We start from the raw sequence: 16162 nt of genomic DNA on the forward strand, positions 1-16162 counted from the left end.
TTGAATCTAATAGAAGAAAAAGAGGGAAAGAGCCTTAAACCCATTGACATGGGGAGAAATTTTCTAAACAGAATTCTAATGGTTCAGGTTCTAAAATCAAGAATTGATAAATGGGACCTCATGAAACTGAAAAGCTTCTGTAAGCCAAAGGACATAGTCAATAGGCCAAATCAGCAATCTACAGATTGAGAAAAAAATCTTCACTAATGCAACATCTGATAGAGGACATTTTCTTATTCTTAGGCAGAGAGGAAAGCAAGCATCTTGGGAGTATGCCCAAAAGACAGAGTCCATTAAAAAGCAATTCCTATACTTCATGGTCTGGTATTTCTTCCAAACACTATGGTATTCTTTAGATAAGAACTCATCTCCTGGTACTAGTAAAATATATTATTTTTAAGGGATTTAATGTTTACTTCAGTATTATGGGGAAACTGGAACATTTTATGGATATAAAAAGTGCATAAAATGGGGGAATTTGAGACTGTCTTATTCCTGGAGGAAGATAAACATACCCTGTCATCCAAACAAAGAAATAGCTTCATAGAACTGTTCTAGAGAAGATGAAGAGGTTGTAATTGTAAGAACAAGTCTTCAGATATGCTAAATAGCCACAAAATTAACTATTAGTCATAACATTCTTTTCTTCATGTTACTTATAAAACATCTAAAATGTCCTTTTCTAATCAGGTAAGCAAAGTACTGCCATGCTATATTAGTTGTGTTTTGCTGCTGTAACAAATAGCCAGAGATGTTATGTCTTAAAATAACGCAATTTTTTATAGTTTTAAAGTATAGATCTAGAGATCAGAAGTCTCAAACTTGGATGTTTTATTTTCATTGATATACTTCTTTTACTGTTGATTGGATGCTGGAAAGAAAAACCTACTCACATGCATGTCATCCTTGCATAGGGACCATGCTAATCATCTCTGAATTGTCTCAATTTTAATATACATGCTTCTGAAGTGAGAACACATAAGCAAATATCAGATTATGAAAGATAATACATTCTGGAAGTTTCTCTATGCAGAATAAAAAGGGTATATAGACATGTTAATTTTCTATATATTAATCCACAAAACCTATAACACACATTAAGCTTTTCCTATTTGGAATTGATATAGCAGGTCCCATGCACAGACAGAATAATGACATTAATAAGCTTGAAATTTTCAGATAAAACAGAAAAAAGAATAATTCTAAAGAGAAAGAATGCAGATGAACAGACACACAAAGATGTACACACACACACACACACACACACACACACACGCACACACACACACTTTCTCTCATAACTGTAACTTTGGGGCCCCTTATCTCAGAACAAACCACAGAATCACAGTCTAATTTCTTACTATCATATGCTAAACACAATCACTACATTTTTCTTGATCAAAGTTTCTACATTTTTTAATTTAAACACTTAAATATTTAATGCGTATGTTACTCAGAATTAACACAATGTCTTGTGTTTATTTATCCTTTACTTTTTATACCATTCATGCTTGCAAGGTTCAAAGAACTACATTCTTAAGAGCAGTTATTAAATCTTATAAAGTCGTAGAGATGGCTCAGTCAATAAAAGGTAGTCAAAGAAACCTGAAGATCTAGTCCCATTTCTAGCATTTTCTAGCGTTCATGTAAATGGCAGGTCAGCTGGTGTGAGTTTGGAATCCTTGACTTCGGAGACAGGCAGATCCAAGGGCCTTACTGGACAGCCAGGCTAACTGAACAAGCAAGCTGCAGGCTGAGAGACCCTGACTCAAAAAGTAAAATAGAAAACGAGTGAGAGACAAACTTCACACACACACAGACACATACAAATGAGCACATATGCACATGTACCCACTTGCACACACATATGTATACACAAATACAAAAAGAAATAATTAAGACGGAGGGCTAAAATTGTGTTTAACAGGACTAAGTTTGATAACATAAAGTTTACTCGTTTCTAGATAGTTCTGTGTTAAAAAAAACATGATCATGTCATGCTTTATAGAATTACACATGAAACTGGAAGATATTTTTGATGCTATCTTAATCCTTGTATTTTTCTATCAAGGAAATATGGTTCAGAAGGAACAACATATTACATAAGCATCCAAATGTCAGTCTCTTGAGGCTGGAGTTAGAAGCCAAGTTTCTGGCACTGGCCTATTCTTACACCTTCATAATAATGAGACTTTGAGACTATGCTATGTGCTGACCATGTCACATGCATTGAGTTCTTTATATTTCCCAAGCCCTCTAGAAGCCAGATTTTATCAGCAACTTTATTTTATAAGCACGGGAAATACAGTGCAGACAGTTAAAATATCCTCAGTAAGGCTGAATGCTGAGCAGATGGTTAGGCTGAGTTTAGCAGGCATGCTGGCCCTGCAAGCCGGACTGCTACTCTATGTAGAAACACCCACACAAGTACAAGAGCTGCCCGCGCTTCTACCTACACCCTCCCTAAAACCAGTAGTAACAAATTGTTCCATATCATATCTCTGGAATTCTTATACTCAGATTAGCTCTTTCAGGATATTCAGTTTCCACTGTTTGATTTTTGACTCTGTAATTTTATCTAGACCTAAGAACCAAACCCATCCACCAGTAGGAATCAGTATTTCAGTTGGGATGGAGAGCACGAATGTAATGCACCTGCAGCACCTCCAGCACCTGCAGCACCGCAGCAGCTTTGCATCACTCATTGCATCTTTCATGGCAATTGGGGTCTTTGAAAAAAATCTCAAAATCATTGTCTCAGCAATACTGTTTTTCCCAGCATTTCTGATGACTGCCAAATCCATTTCACCGGAGAAAACTTTGCAAGGTATACAGTTAACATGCCAGTGTAAAGGGGAAAAGCCAGAGTTGTTCAGGTTGATCTTAAATGACAAGAAATTTTTTCCAGAAAAAAAGAGAGAGAAAGAAAGGTTTGAAGCTAAAACACATCTCCCAGTATCCATTTCTGTTTCTGTCTTCTCAGTCGTTTGGTTGGAACAGGAAGAGCACTTTAGAAACAGACATTTTGTTGACATTTGCTTTCATTCTTCCAACAGCATTGTGAGGGAACTGCTACTGTCCGCCGGTCCCACATTATTAAAGGAAGGGGAGGGCACAGGGGGTTGTTTTTGGTGTTATAGCAAATTTGAGATCAGGTGACTGTAACATACAGGCGCATTCTATGCTAACAAGTGAACATGAGGGGCATTTCCACAGGGAGGCCCCCTTCAAGTGCTTACCAGTCAACAACACCTTGGGAAACCACTATCAGCTACTCTAGAACCATATCAGCTACTGAAACATATTTTCCAATAAGTCTGCTATTTCTAGACTTTCCATAATATTTTATGACTATATTCAAAGATTTAGTCACAAGGCTACTGCTATAAGGGTTATTTTCAGTGTCCAATAATAAAAGATTAACTTAGTCATTTTAATTAAGCTTACAGACGACCATAACATAAGGCCAGCAAGAACCACTGGTAACAAGGGAGTACACTTGGATTGGTGGTATAGCTCAATAGTAGTCCACTTGCATAGTGTATGAAAGTCCTGGGTTTGAATGCTAACACCACACATGCACCAAAGAATCCACTTGATTCCCTGTGTGTGAATGTACATACGACATATATACCAAGGTAGGTGAAGACAAGGCAGGTGTTTTCAATTTTTTTTCTTAATATGTATTTTTTGTTACTTTCCACACTAACATTTTGTAATAAGCAATGCATTTTATTTTTTTGTTTGTGTATAAGAAATTAAGAAGTACAGAGACAAGGGAAAAGGCAATAAATGAAGTATTTCACACACACACACACACAAAGACGAGGAAGAGTGGGAGGAGAAATTATTTCCAGGATTAAGAATCAAAACCAATTGCTTAAAGCACCAAAAGAGTAAGGACGAGAAGAGTTCAACTGCATCAGAGCAAAGTGATGAACTACTGAAACAAGGCAGAATTAGGTGGTGAGAAAAAGTAAAACATATTAATTACTTGCCTTCTTTGAGGCACCACAGTCTGAGAAAAAAAAAAAAAAACAGAACTGGGATATAATGAGGACTTTGAAGTCTAAAATAATTGAGAAGAATATGACAAAACTCCCAGTCACACCTCCTGGGGGTTGGCCTACACAATGACATTGTCACCACTTCTGGGAGGACTTCTATCACCCGCCACAGGAATCTACAGTATCCTGTGTTACCTTGTAACATCATGATTTATTGTAATTAATTACTATTCAGTAAGAGGGTCAAACCTTTGCACACAAGCATTATAGTCTGTTCACCACTGACACCACAAAGCCCACTGGAGCACAGAATCCTCAATAAATGTGTGTTTTATTAATTACTTAACTACAAATTAAGGTAATGAGAAAGCTTGCAAATTAGATTATTGATTAATACAGCTTCTAATGGTCAATTGTGCCTTGAAAAAGCTTTGACAGGTCAAGAGGTGGTAATAAAGAACGCAGAAGAGCTCCAGCCAGGTGGCTCCCTGGTAGGAAGAGGGGAGTCATTCAGCCCTGGTGAAAGTGATCGGCAATTTCAAAAAGGAAACTTTAATAATCATGGAAGATTTAAAAACCCCAAAAGATAGAGATCAAACAGTTGCCCGACTTTCACAAGAGGAAAACATTCAGCAAATCACCTACTGATATTTCTTTGGTGATCTCAAGCTAGAGTCTAAACTGAATAAACAAAAAGTCTCTGTGAGTACTTCAGAAAGTATGTTCCGATCAATATGAACCATCCTATGTTTATCTAGAAATATTCTTGCCTAGTCGGCCAGATTTTCTTCATAGCTTCCATCAAAAGACACGCTGGACAATGCCTAGAAACCTGATTTCTGAATGGTTTGGTTTGCACATGAGAAAAACTTGATAAAAATGGATTAAGCAAATTATCTATGAATACTATTCGAGAAACCATTTCCTGATGGAACTTTGAATGTTTACTTTCTTATATGAATTCATGTTATTCTATCTTAGGGTGTGTATTTCTTCTTACCTACAGGTCCACCAACTCTTTTTGAATAAAGTGTCCCTGTGTCCCATATTTAATTATAGGAAAGTGGGGATGTTTTTTAATGTGATTTACTGGGGCAATGGGAAAAGAAAGCATTTACTTGTCAATTGTGCCTTGGAAAAAAATGGCAGGATAAGGAGAGGTGATAAAGTAGGTAGGAGAGCTCCAGCAAGGTGGCTCCTGGTGGGAAGAGGGGGGGTGTCATTTGGCCTGGGTGAAAAGTGATTAGCAATTGCATCTACAGAACAAAAGACTCATCCATCACAGGTCTCAAATCCAGCTATGGGGACTGGCAAGATAACAGCTCTCCCCTTGTGGGAGAGGTCAGCAGTAGAGAAATTCTATATTTTGTATCTTTCCATGGCTCCGGACACTGTATCCAGGTGCCACCTTAAAAATGACCTTATTGGTTAAAACCTATCCACCCTGGCATCATAAGGACCTCCTCTGGCTTCCCATTATCCATCAAATATTTTAGACAAGATACACAGAGTACAGTGTAAATGACAGAGTTAATTACTGACTGAAGCAGAGCATTCTCAAGGGATAAAAGTTGACCAAGGTCAAAGAGACCATTGCAAAACTGAATGTGCACAGAAGAGAAAGTGTACAAAAGGCAGAGAGACCATGGAAAAATTAAATATACATTTTCAGCTGGTTTTGTATATTTCTAAATCCTGTGAAGTAGTTTTTCTGTAAGACTTGTTTAAGGTTGACTTAGGAAGCAGATTAGGTAGCTTTGAACTAGTGATCTACTGAGCAGTTGAAGATAACATACATCCTCCCAAGGACAGATATGACTCAGATGCTATTTTCTGATCCACCAATAGAATCTATAGCTCTAATTCTTGGTTATGCATGCTGTCGAATATAAGGAGGATGTCCAGTCATAATCTCTTTGAAGCTAGACTGTAACTAACTAGGTACCTAACACCAAGAGCTTGCAAACAGGAAAGAATCATTAGGCAGGGAGCCTAATAACAACATTCACAGTCCAGTATAAGAGACAGCCATGGGTGGCAGCTGTGGGGTATTGAGAACTGAATACTGACAAGCTGAAAAGTACCTAGGAGAAGTTTATTTCAAGCAGTGACACCCAAAGGAAGGGAGCCTTTCCTCTGGAACTAGGATCTGACCTCATCACCTTAAGTAACCTTGGAGTTTGGTAGGATGAACCTAAGGGCTGCAGGTAGATTAACTTCTAGAGGTAATATCTCTCCTCGATTTTACTGCTGTAGAGATAGAATTCTGATTCTGCACTGGACTATTTGGCATCCATAACATCCATCTGATGTTTTAATGCATAGTAAGTTTTGAAACATTGGAGGCAGGATGAACTGGACAGATCTCAGAGGTTACAAACTCCTTGTCAAAGCACTAAGGAGACATCAGACACCAATCTAGTGCAAGGTCAGAACTAGTATACACCATGGGAGATACTGTGGGTTTTATGTTCAAGACTCCCAGATCCTGCCCCCATCTACACTACAGAATCTAAATTAAAATGACCTAGAGATTGAATAAAATTAAAAAGCTTCTGCACAGCAAAGTACATATCTACAAAGTGAAAGGAGAGCCTGGAGAACAGAAGAAAAACATTCCAACTGTACATCTGACAAAAGATTATTATCTGGACTCTAAAAATAAAATTTAAACGTTAAATATCAAAGAATTAAATCAATGAATGAGTAAACAATAAAACTGTGGAACAAAAAGAAGTGACAACCCAAATGAATAGATGGCAAGAAATAACCAAACTCAAGCCTGGAGTCAATAGAATAGAAACAAGCAAACAAATGAAAAACAATACAAAGAATCAACTAAAAAAAGAGTTTGTCCTTTGAGAAAGTCAATAATATTGACAATCCCTTAGCCAAATTAAATGAACTGCAAAGAGAGAATACACAAATTAACAAAATTAAAAAAGGGAACATAACATGAGGAAATCCAGAGAATCATGAAAATAGACAAAAAACAAAAACAACCAAAATAAAACCACCTAATTGGAAAATCTAAAAGAAATGGATAATTTTCCTGATAGCTACTACTTACAATATTTAAATCAAGATCAGATAAGTAACTTAAACAAACCTATACCTCCTAATGAAATAGAAGCAATCATTAAAAGTCTCCCAACCAAAGAAATTGCCAGGCTGTATGCCTTTAGTGCAGAATTCTACCAGACTTTTTAAAAAAAGAGTCAACTCCAATACTAATCAATTTATTCCACAAAATGAAAACAGAAGGAACAAGCCACAGTTACTCTGATACCTAAACCACATTAAAAATCCAGCAAAGAGAATTAGAGAGCAATTTGCTTTATAAATATATATGCAAAGATTCTCAATAAAAGACTTGCAAACTGAATCCCAAAACATGATCAAGTGTGATCCCAGAGATGCAGGGATGGCTCAACACACATAAATCAATAAATCTAAATCACCATATAAATAAACTGAAAGACCTAATCCATATAATCATCTCATTAGATGGAGAAAAGGCCTTTCATAAAATCTAACACCCCTTCATGGTAAAAGTCCTAGAGAGATTAGGGACACACCTAAACATAACAATGGCTGTTTACAGCAAGCCTATAGCCAACATCAAATTAAGTGGAAAGAAACTCAAAGCAATTTCACTAAAATCATGAATAATACAAGCTGTTTACTCTCTCCATGCCAACTGAATACAGTACTTGAAGTCTTAGCTAGAGCAGTAAGACAACTGAAGTAGACCAAGGGAAAAAAAATGGAAACAAAAAGTCAAAATATCATTATTTGCAGATGATGTTATAATATAAAAAAGTGACCCTAAAATTCCACCAAGAAACTCTTCCAGCTGATAAACACTTTTAAAAGTTTCAAAGTAGCAGGATACAAAATTAACACACAAAAATCAGTAGCCCTCCTATATATAATAAACAAATGAACTGAGAAAGAAATTGTGGAAACAACACCTTTTGATATAGCCTCAAAAAATAAAGAATTTATGGTAACACTTACCAAGCAAGTGAAAGATTGCTATCGTAAAAACTTTAAGACATTTGAGGAAAGACATTTATACCAGAAATTGGTTTCCAGTTTTTTCTTTGGTTGTTTGGTTGTTTGGTCATATTCAGATTGCTTTGTTTTTTATTTCTCATACTTATTTTATTACTTCAATACCTGTTTATTTTCTTTAAAAGAAAAAACATTTTATTGTTTTTTTGTGAATTTCACATCATGCACCCCAATCCCATTCATCTTCCTTGCCTCTCATACCCTCCCTTTACTCTTGCAATCTGCACTACCACCACCACCAGAGGAGAACAAAATCTCAACTGTGGAAGCTGTCGTATGTCACAGTGTGTCCTGTGCAAACACATCTTTGCTTGCAAAAATTCATTGCAATGACTTGTTGTTCTGGTACGAGGCCTCTGACTTCTGCTACTCTATCAGTACTGGAACCTCACTGTGGCTCCTCTTGAATATCCTATTGACCTTTGTTGTGGAGATTCTGTAGTTTTGGATCTGTAGGATTGGTCCCTTCATGTACTTTAGTACTTTAATGGAGCAGATGTCAGGTTGGGACAATTCAAAGTCCTTGATTTAGGCTTGAGAGGTATTTGAGCTTGTCAGCCCACATGCTCCCCACTCTAACACCCTCAGAGCCAGCTTACCAGCAAACTTGCAACTAGGACCAGCTCTACCCTGCTTCCCAGGCAAGGTACAAGGCCCAGTCTCCTGAGTTTTGTAACCGGTGAGGGACATGACCATTTCTCCCACTCTCATGGCCATGGGGCAGCTCTTCAAACTTCTATAGATAGCAAGAAATGAAGGAGAGGAGGAAAGCATCTCTCCTTTGTCTGAGATACCATCCAACAAACAAGAAGCAGGGCCAGCTCACCACAACCTGCACATCTGGGACCAGCTCTACTATGCTGCCCATTCTCTAGAGTGCTGCAGATGGTGATGGGTAGGAACAGCTCTTCTGCTCTCATGACTCCAGGACCAGGTCTCCCCTACCTGCCACAGCTGATGAGGGGAAAGGGAGAAGGAGGGTATCTCTCCTTCATTCATACAACCTCACAAGATACAAGTGGACGTCCCATGCTTGTATCTTAGGGGCCAGCTCCCCCCCAAATCCTGCAATTTGTGGCCTACTTTTCTGAGTACTGCAGCTGACTAGGGATGAGGTCAGCTCTCCTGCTCTCCTGCCCCCAGGGCCAGCTCTCCCACAATGTCCAGGTAAGGTTTGAGGCCAGCTCTGCATAGCCTTCAGACGTCTCACGAGTGGTCTCAGAAGTGCTATGCCAGATCCATGCATTATGGCACTGGGCAGGGATCATGTTGGTCATGGTCTGGTACCCCAAAGCCTAAGCAGTGCCAAACTGGTGGCTATCTCAGGCTAGCTTCCTGTCTAATCCCCATGGAGCTTGTCTAGTGCTCGCTTGCTCTGCCCAAGCAGACCCTTTCAAGGATTGTTGGTCTCAAGCTCACTCCTGCCCTGGGCATGAAGTCCCAAGTGGGGTTCTTCTAGTCTCTGTCTTGCTTCCCGCCTGGGTGTCTGTCCAGGCCTGCCTGCTTTTTTTCTGGGAATGCCAGGCTACTAATCATTCAGATGTTCATAGGTCAAAACACTGAGTGTAGACATCGCCTCTCTCCTCTCTGCCACCTATTGATGTACATATGACACACAGCAACACACCTGTAATGACTCTAGGGACAGGTGTCTGTTCGTTTTGTAATAAGAGACATAAATGGTGTGTATCTGGATGGCAGGGGAGATGGGGAAAAAACTTGGAAGAATAGGTGAAGCAAACACCTTAATTAGAATATACTGTAGTAAAAAAATGTTTTTAAGAAAAGAAGACTATAAATGGGCAAATGAATTATTGACAGTTTTCCACCAATAAATACAAATGTCAAATAAACATGTGAAAAAAATGTCCAAAATATTTGACCATAAGAAAACAGAAAGTAAACATACTTTGAGATTCCATTTCATTGTAGTCAGAACAGCCTTCAAGAAGAGAGCAAACAACCAACCTTAGTAATCCTATTAGAGCATAACAGAAACATTTGTACTCCATTTAACCTGTTAATTTCAGTCACGTAGGACAGGTAGAGGGCGTGATTAACAAGTCTCTACCTCCAGAGATTTAAATATTAATGAATTATCAAAAGGCCAGGGGTGTAGCTAATTAAGTTATTCCCTCCCCTTTCTCCCTTCCCTATAAGACTGGTCTCCCCTGGCCTTTGGCGGGGGAAGTGCACAACACCTGCATCCATTCACCATGCCATGAACAATAAAAGCTTTGAAAAACTGGACTCCACGTGTCCATGGTCTCTCCGCCTGATTCCCAGCTTTTGGAACCCTGGAACCTTGCCGATGCAGCTGCCGGCCAGCCCACCGACAGCTGCGTGAATGTGGGATCCTCCGCTGGCGGGGCGGGAAGCCCTGGTGCCGGACGGCCCTGAGACTCTGTTGCCGGACTCCCTCCCTTCCCCCCGCCCGCAAGATTTCTGCCCCACATATAATGCTGAATTATTTTCAATAGCCAAGTTATGAAGCTAGCCTAGATGCCTATCTACAGATGCAGGCAAAGGAAAATAAATAAAATAATGGAATTTCGTTCACCTATAAAGAAAGTGAATTTATCTCGTTTGTGGCAAAATTAGAAGAAATGGAGATCATCAAGTTTAGTAAAATTAATCAGTTTATAAAGGTAAGTGCCATGTTATATCTGATATGATGACCTATATGGAAATCTAAATAAATATACATGAGTATGTGTTTTTGTGACACATGAAAGTAAAAGGAAACTCTAAGAGGGAGGAATGGGCCTAGAAGGAGAGCAAAGAGAAGCAATAGAGAGTAATGGCAAAGAAAAAGAAATCACTATACAATTTCTCTCATATATGAAAGGTAAATTCATATATATGTGTATTATGTATTTCATGACATTTATATGTACATACATACACACGCGTGTGAAAGGAAAGAATAAGTAGGACTAAGGTCAGGGAACAGGAGTAGGAGTGTTACAAATATAATTAAGATATAATAACATCTTAATATGTATGAAATAATAAAGTAATAATATGTGTGAAGATGCCATAGTGAAACCCATCATTTTGTATGCTAAAATTACTTTTAAAAACTTTTTAAAATAGAATAAAAACTGTTAATAAGTATGATAGTTTCGCAAGCATGTAATTTTTATATTAAGGGAAACAGCAGATGTTAGTGGGGGGATTAAGCCTGTTAATGTGTAATATATCAAAGTATTAGACAGCAACATGCCTTGATAAAAGTCAAATATACTTTATCCTAGTCTCTTGTACATATGAGTAGTCTAACGACAAGCCTGTGCACAGACTCACATACACAAACACCATTCATAAGTTATCCGGGAAATCTTAAATTAATTCTGTCTTTCCTGGAAACACACTAATATGAAAATTGCTTATACCAAGATGTGCTTGCAGACAGGAGCCTGGCATGGCTGTTCTTTGAGAGGCTCTAACATCAGCTAACTAAAACACATGCAGATACTCACAGCCAATCATTGGACTGAGGTCATGGACCCCAATGGAAGAGTTGGGAGAAAGACTGAAGGAGCTGAATGGGATTGCAATCCTATAGAAAGAACAGCAGTGTCAACTAACCAAACCCCTCAGAGCTCCCAGGGACGAAGCCACTAACCAAAGAGCATACATGGGCTGGTCCATGGCCCCAGCTACATGTGTAGTAGAGGACTGCTTTGTCTGGCCTCAATGAGAGGTGGTTTGTTTGGTCCTGTGGAGGCTTGCCCTAGAGAAGGGGGATGCTAGAGAGGTGAAGTGGGAGTGACTGGGTGGGTAAGGGAGCACCCTCTAGAGGCAAAGGGGTGGGGAAGTTGTGGAGGGGGCACCTGGAAGGGGGACAACATTTAAAAGGTAAATAAATAAAGTTATATATACAGTTGGGAATTACTATGCCAGGGTTTCACCTCTGCCACACCACTGGCAATGAGTTTCTGATGTTTCTGGTGAAATCGGGTCAGTTCCAAGTGACATGGCTGCAGGTAACTGTATGCTTATGTATAAGTTATTTCCTTCCTGGAATCTTAGTCTCTTTGTTAAATAAAGTAGGGTTATCAAAGGAGAGTATGCAGACGAATTAAGTATGCAAAGGAGAGTATGCATTCTTCCCACAATCATAATGTTGTGGGAAGAATGACAGAGAAGGCTCTAGGCTGGTTCTTAGGTGTCTACAGAATGGTGCTGAACAGATCCCACTGAGGAAGGCACAGTTCAAAATCCATCGCTATGAAATTAGCCCAACACCATAGTCATTCATTCTCTGTGCAACAGTCTGTGAATACCACCAATCTGGAGTGCTAACATCCGAATTGGTATTTCCAAGATTAGAGTTGAGCTAATAGCCCATCATGATGTCCATGCATATTAACTCTGACACTTAAAAGTGAAGAATGAAATCTGCCACTGATATATCAAATCCCACCTGGCTAACAACTACACCAGGCTGCTTTCTTATGTCATTTTTCAAAACTGAATTCAAGAAATCATGTTGGTAGAATTTATCTCACACCTGGGTTCTTAGTCGTGATGAAATCTTGGAAATGGAGTTGTAACACGCTTTAGTCTGTGTGATACAGATACATAGGAAAGACTGAGACAATGTACCAAAAAATAATAGCCTGTCACAACTATGGAACGATGGAATCTATAGCTGGAGATACTGAGTTTCTGTCACAGAAGATGCAAAATACAGAACCAAATAATCTGTTACCAGGCATGTAGCAGAGATTTATTACAGGCATGTAGCTCTGGATGAGATACAAGCTCTCATCTACTCCAACACCGTGACTGCCTGCCTGCTGCCATCTTCTGCACTGTGGTGTATTGAATGAGTTATTTTAATATAAATATAAATAATTAATTAATCCAGCAGCTATATTCCGTTACCTTTGCTAGTTCCCCAACAACTACGCAGCAAGACTAAGATATATTAAAATTGCCTTGAGCCAAATACTGAGCAATTATTCAATTCTAAACCTCCAGGCTAGTCTGGCTTCCTCCCAGACAATATCCCCACATTACCTGGATTTGTTTTCATCCTTTCTCGTTTCAGCTCTCTTCTCCTGATGGTGACCTCTCTTCATGCCCCCCACACACACTTCCTCCCTGCCTCTTTCTCCACCCCCTCCTAAAATTGGAAGTCCTACATCATTCTCTCTAAAGCTCTGTATTAGCTCATTGGCTTTTATTGGCAAGGCAGATAATGGATGAGGAACACTGTTTAAATCTGGAGACAGGGGCTTCTCAGAATAAACATAACAAAGTCATGTCCAGATTGAAACCACATAGTGGGATAGAGAAATCAGCATTCAAAATAATACAAGGGTAAACTTTACACAGTGTACGAAAACATTTTGCTAACAATGTTGATCATGGACTTTAACATTCTGAAACTAAGCCTCCAATAAACTCGTTCTTCTATAGTTGTCTTGGTCATGGTAGTGAGGTGCAAGGGGAAAGGGCAATGCAAGAGGTGAAGTGGGGAGAATCAACCAGAACACCCTGCTTGAAAGTGACATACTAATACCTAACACTTTGAATGTCGATTGAAAAATGGAAATAAATATTATTCAAAAGAACCATTTGACTGCAATATTAAAACTCATCTCCAATCTTGTTCACTTAAGTCCCTTGGCGCTACCCAAGACCTTTCATACTACACAACTATATGTGCCACATTCACATTTTAATACAATGTTGTGTTTAGTTGACTAGGGAGCCTTGAAAAGTTACACTATAGACAACAGTCCACTGTTTTCTGTCAACTTCTTTGCAAAGCACCTGTTTACATGTGCTGGAGTAATAGAAATCAGATATTCTCCTGAAGGCTGACGTTCACTGGAATTCATGACATTGCTATCTCAGAGTAATTCACTTTTTTCCAGGAGATTGGAGGGCTACAAGACAAAGGAGACAAGAACTCTGAGCCCCTCTGTGGAAAAGTTACTTTAAGGATCTGTTTTTTTTTTTTTTTTTTTTTTTTTTTTTTTTTTTTTTTTTTGGCATCCACAAGAGTGTCTGTGTTTGGTGATTGTATATGGACATCAGTGTAAGGAGAGGTCCTTGGTCCTGTGAAGGCTTGATCCCCAAGTGTAGAGGAATGCAAGGGTGGGGAGGTGGGAGTAAGTAGGTTGGTGGGGGAACATCCTCACAGAAGCAGGGAGAGGAGGAACTGGACAAGGGGTTTCTGGTGGGGAAACCAAGAAAAGGGACAACATTTGAAATGTAAATTTAAAAATTCCAATAAAATATTTTTTAAAAGATCTGTTTTTTTGTACACCTAATTCAGCTAGCAGATGCCTGTGGGTTTACTTCATTATACAAGTAATGAAGTTCATAATTTGTATCAAATATACTTTCTTGTCCTTGAAACGGCGGACCACACAGAACACTAAATATAAACAGGATTCAGTACTGAGACCAAAGTGAGTTGGTGACTCCAATGATTATCCCAAAGAATTTACATGCAAAATCAAAACTCACTAAGCAATAGTAAGTATAAGATTTGTACTGAAATTACAGGTCCTTCTATAAAACGTTTGTGTGACCTAAACGTCCTTAATCTCTAGCAGAGGTATGCCAGTTTTGGAGGGAGAAAAAAAATACCTTGAATTTGGCCCTATGCTAGAGACTGAGAAACTCGGCAGGACCCAGAATAGGAAAGCTGGCTTTGGTCTCAAATGCATATTTGTTTGTTTAGATATGATGTTAAAACATTCAGGCCTACAACTGCATTTTTTTACAATTTAATTTACTTTGGTATTTTCATCCTACATCCGTTCAAAGCTAAGATTGATATTATGAAAGTAAAATACACACCAAGGCAACAAAGACATCACTGCATTGATGTTTACTGTTCAACACTGAGAGTTTGTACACTGAAAGTTGGAACCACATGTAAGCATGTAGGTGCACAGCTGGGGGATTTTTTTTTCTTTATGCTAAAGTCACACCCTAACAATGACTTTCTTACTTACTCTCTGTTCTTTCAGAGTCTTTCCAAATATACTATCCAATTGAAAAACCCCAAAGGGGGATTCCCACTCAAGTCTCAGGACTGTGCCCACCCAAAAACTCCTGAGAGACCAGCTTGCTGTAAACACATGAAGCAGTTTAATATCAGAGCTCTGGGCCAGCCCGTATCTCCATATCTCACATAGGAGATAGGGGAACTGACTCTGAGGCTCAAAGGATTAGGACTTTTATAGGCAAGAGGTGGGGGAAATGGGAGGTTTTTACATGGGTACACATGATTGGTTGTTTTACATTTTTGAACATCAGCAGGTTGTATAGGCTGAGCGGGCCGAAAAGGGGGAAGGGTGGAAGAACACCAGATGGCCCATTACTCATTTGGACATTTCTCTGGTCTTCTAAGGATGTGCTTGTATACTTTTTATCTTTCATGGCCAGCCAGTTCCTTGGATGATTCAACAGGCCTTTGTCTTGTAACTCCACATCCTCTGTAACTAATTAACTGGGCCCAAACCTGCTGACAGGCATTTTTAACTATTTAGGTTAGGGAAAAGGAATCACAGTGCCTTGCTATTTTTATTAGTTTGGGCCTATTTCAAATTTTTCTTTTACAATTATTACATTTCTTCAAACAAAATTTCAAATCATAGTCATTAATATACTAAGTTTAAAAGGGAGAAGGAAATGTGGTAGGCAAAATATTAGCTCCCAGATACATGCACACCTTTATTCTGGTTTCCAATAATAAGCATGCCTTCATAGGCAAGGAACTATAAAGATATTATGATCCTGAGTTACATAGTGAACCCAATATTTTCACAAGTACCCCACTTACTTAAAAAGAACTGAAAAAAAAAATAAAAAGCAAAATGGAGTGGGAGAGCAGGGAAACGAAGAGAAAAGAAAAAAAAAAAGAAGAGAGAGCACCTCAAGAAAATGTTAAAGAGCCAGCTGTAGTGATGACCCAGAGGTTAACTTAACAACTCTTTCAGAGGAGCCAAATTAACTTCCCGCACCCACACCAGGCAGCTCACAGCCACCTTGTATAAGCTCCAAGGGTCTTTCTCCATCTTCTGAGGACACCTTACACATGGGTGCCT

The 16162-nt window shown here is 38.9% G+C and overlaps 2 non-coding genes across 2 annotated transcripts; both read right to left on the minus strand.

The window, feature by feature from the left end:
• Positions 1–875: 875 nt before the first annotated feature.
• On the minus strand, positions 876–978 carry LOC117699481 (U6 spliceosomal RNA). The gene has a single exon (XR_004605187.1). It is a non-coding gene; the product is annotated as a U6 spliceosomal RNA (small nuclear RNA).
• An 8622-nt stretch (positions 979–9600) lies between these two features.
• On the minus strand, positions 9601–9733 carry LOC117701642 (small nucleolar RNA SNORA17). Its single transcript, XR_004605786.1, has one exon. It is a non-coding gene; the product is annotated as a small nucleolar RNA SNORA17 (small nucleolar RNA).
• Positions 9734–16162: the final 6429 nt, after the last annotated feature.

Source organism: Arvicanthis niloticus, chromosome 1 (assembly GCF_011762505.2).
Source record: "Arvicanthis niloticus isolate mArvNil1 chromosome 1, mArvNil1.pat.X, whole genome shotgun sequence".
NCBI lineage: Eukaryota > Metazoa > Chordata > Mammalia > Rodentia > Muridae > Arvicanthis > Arvicanthis niloticus.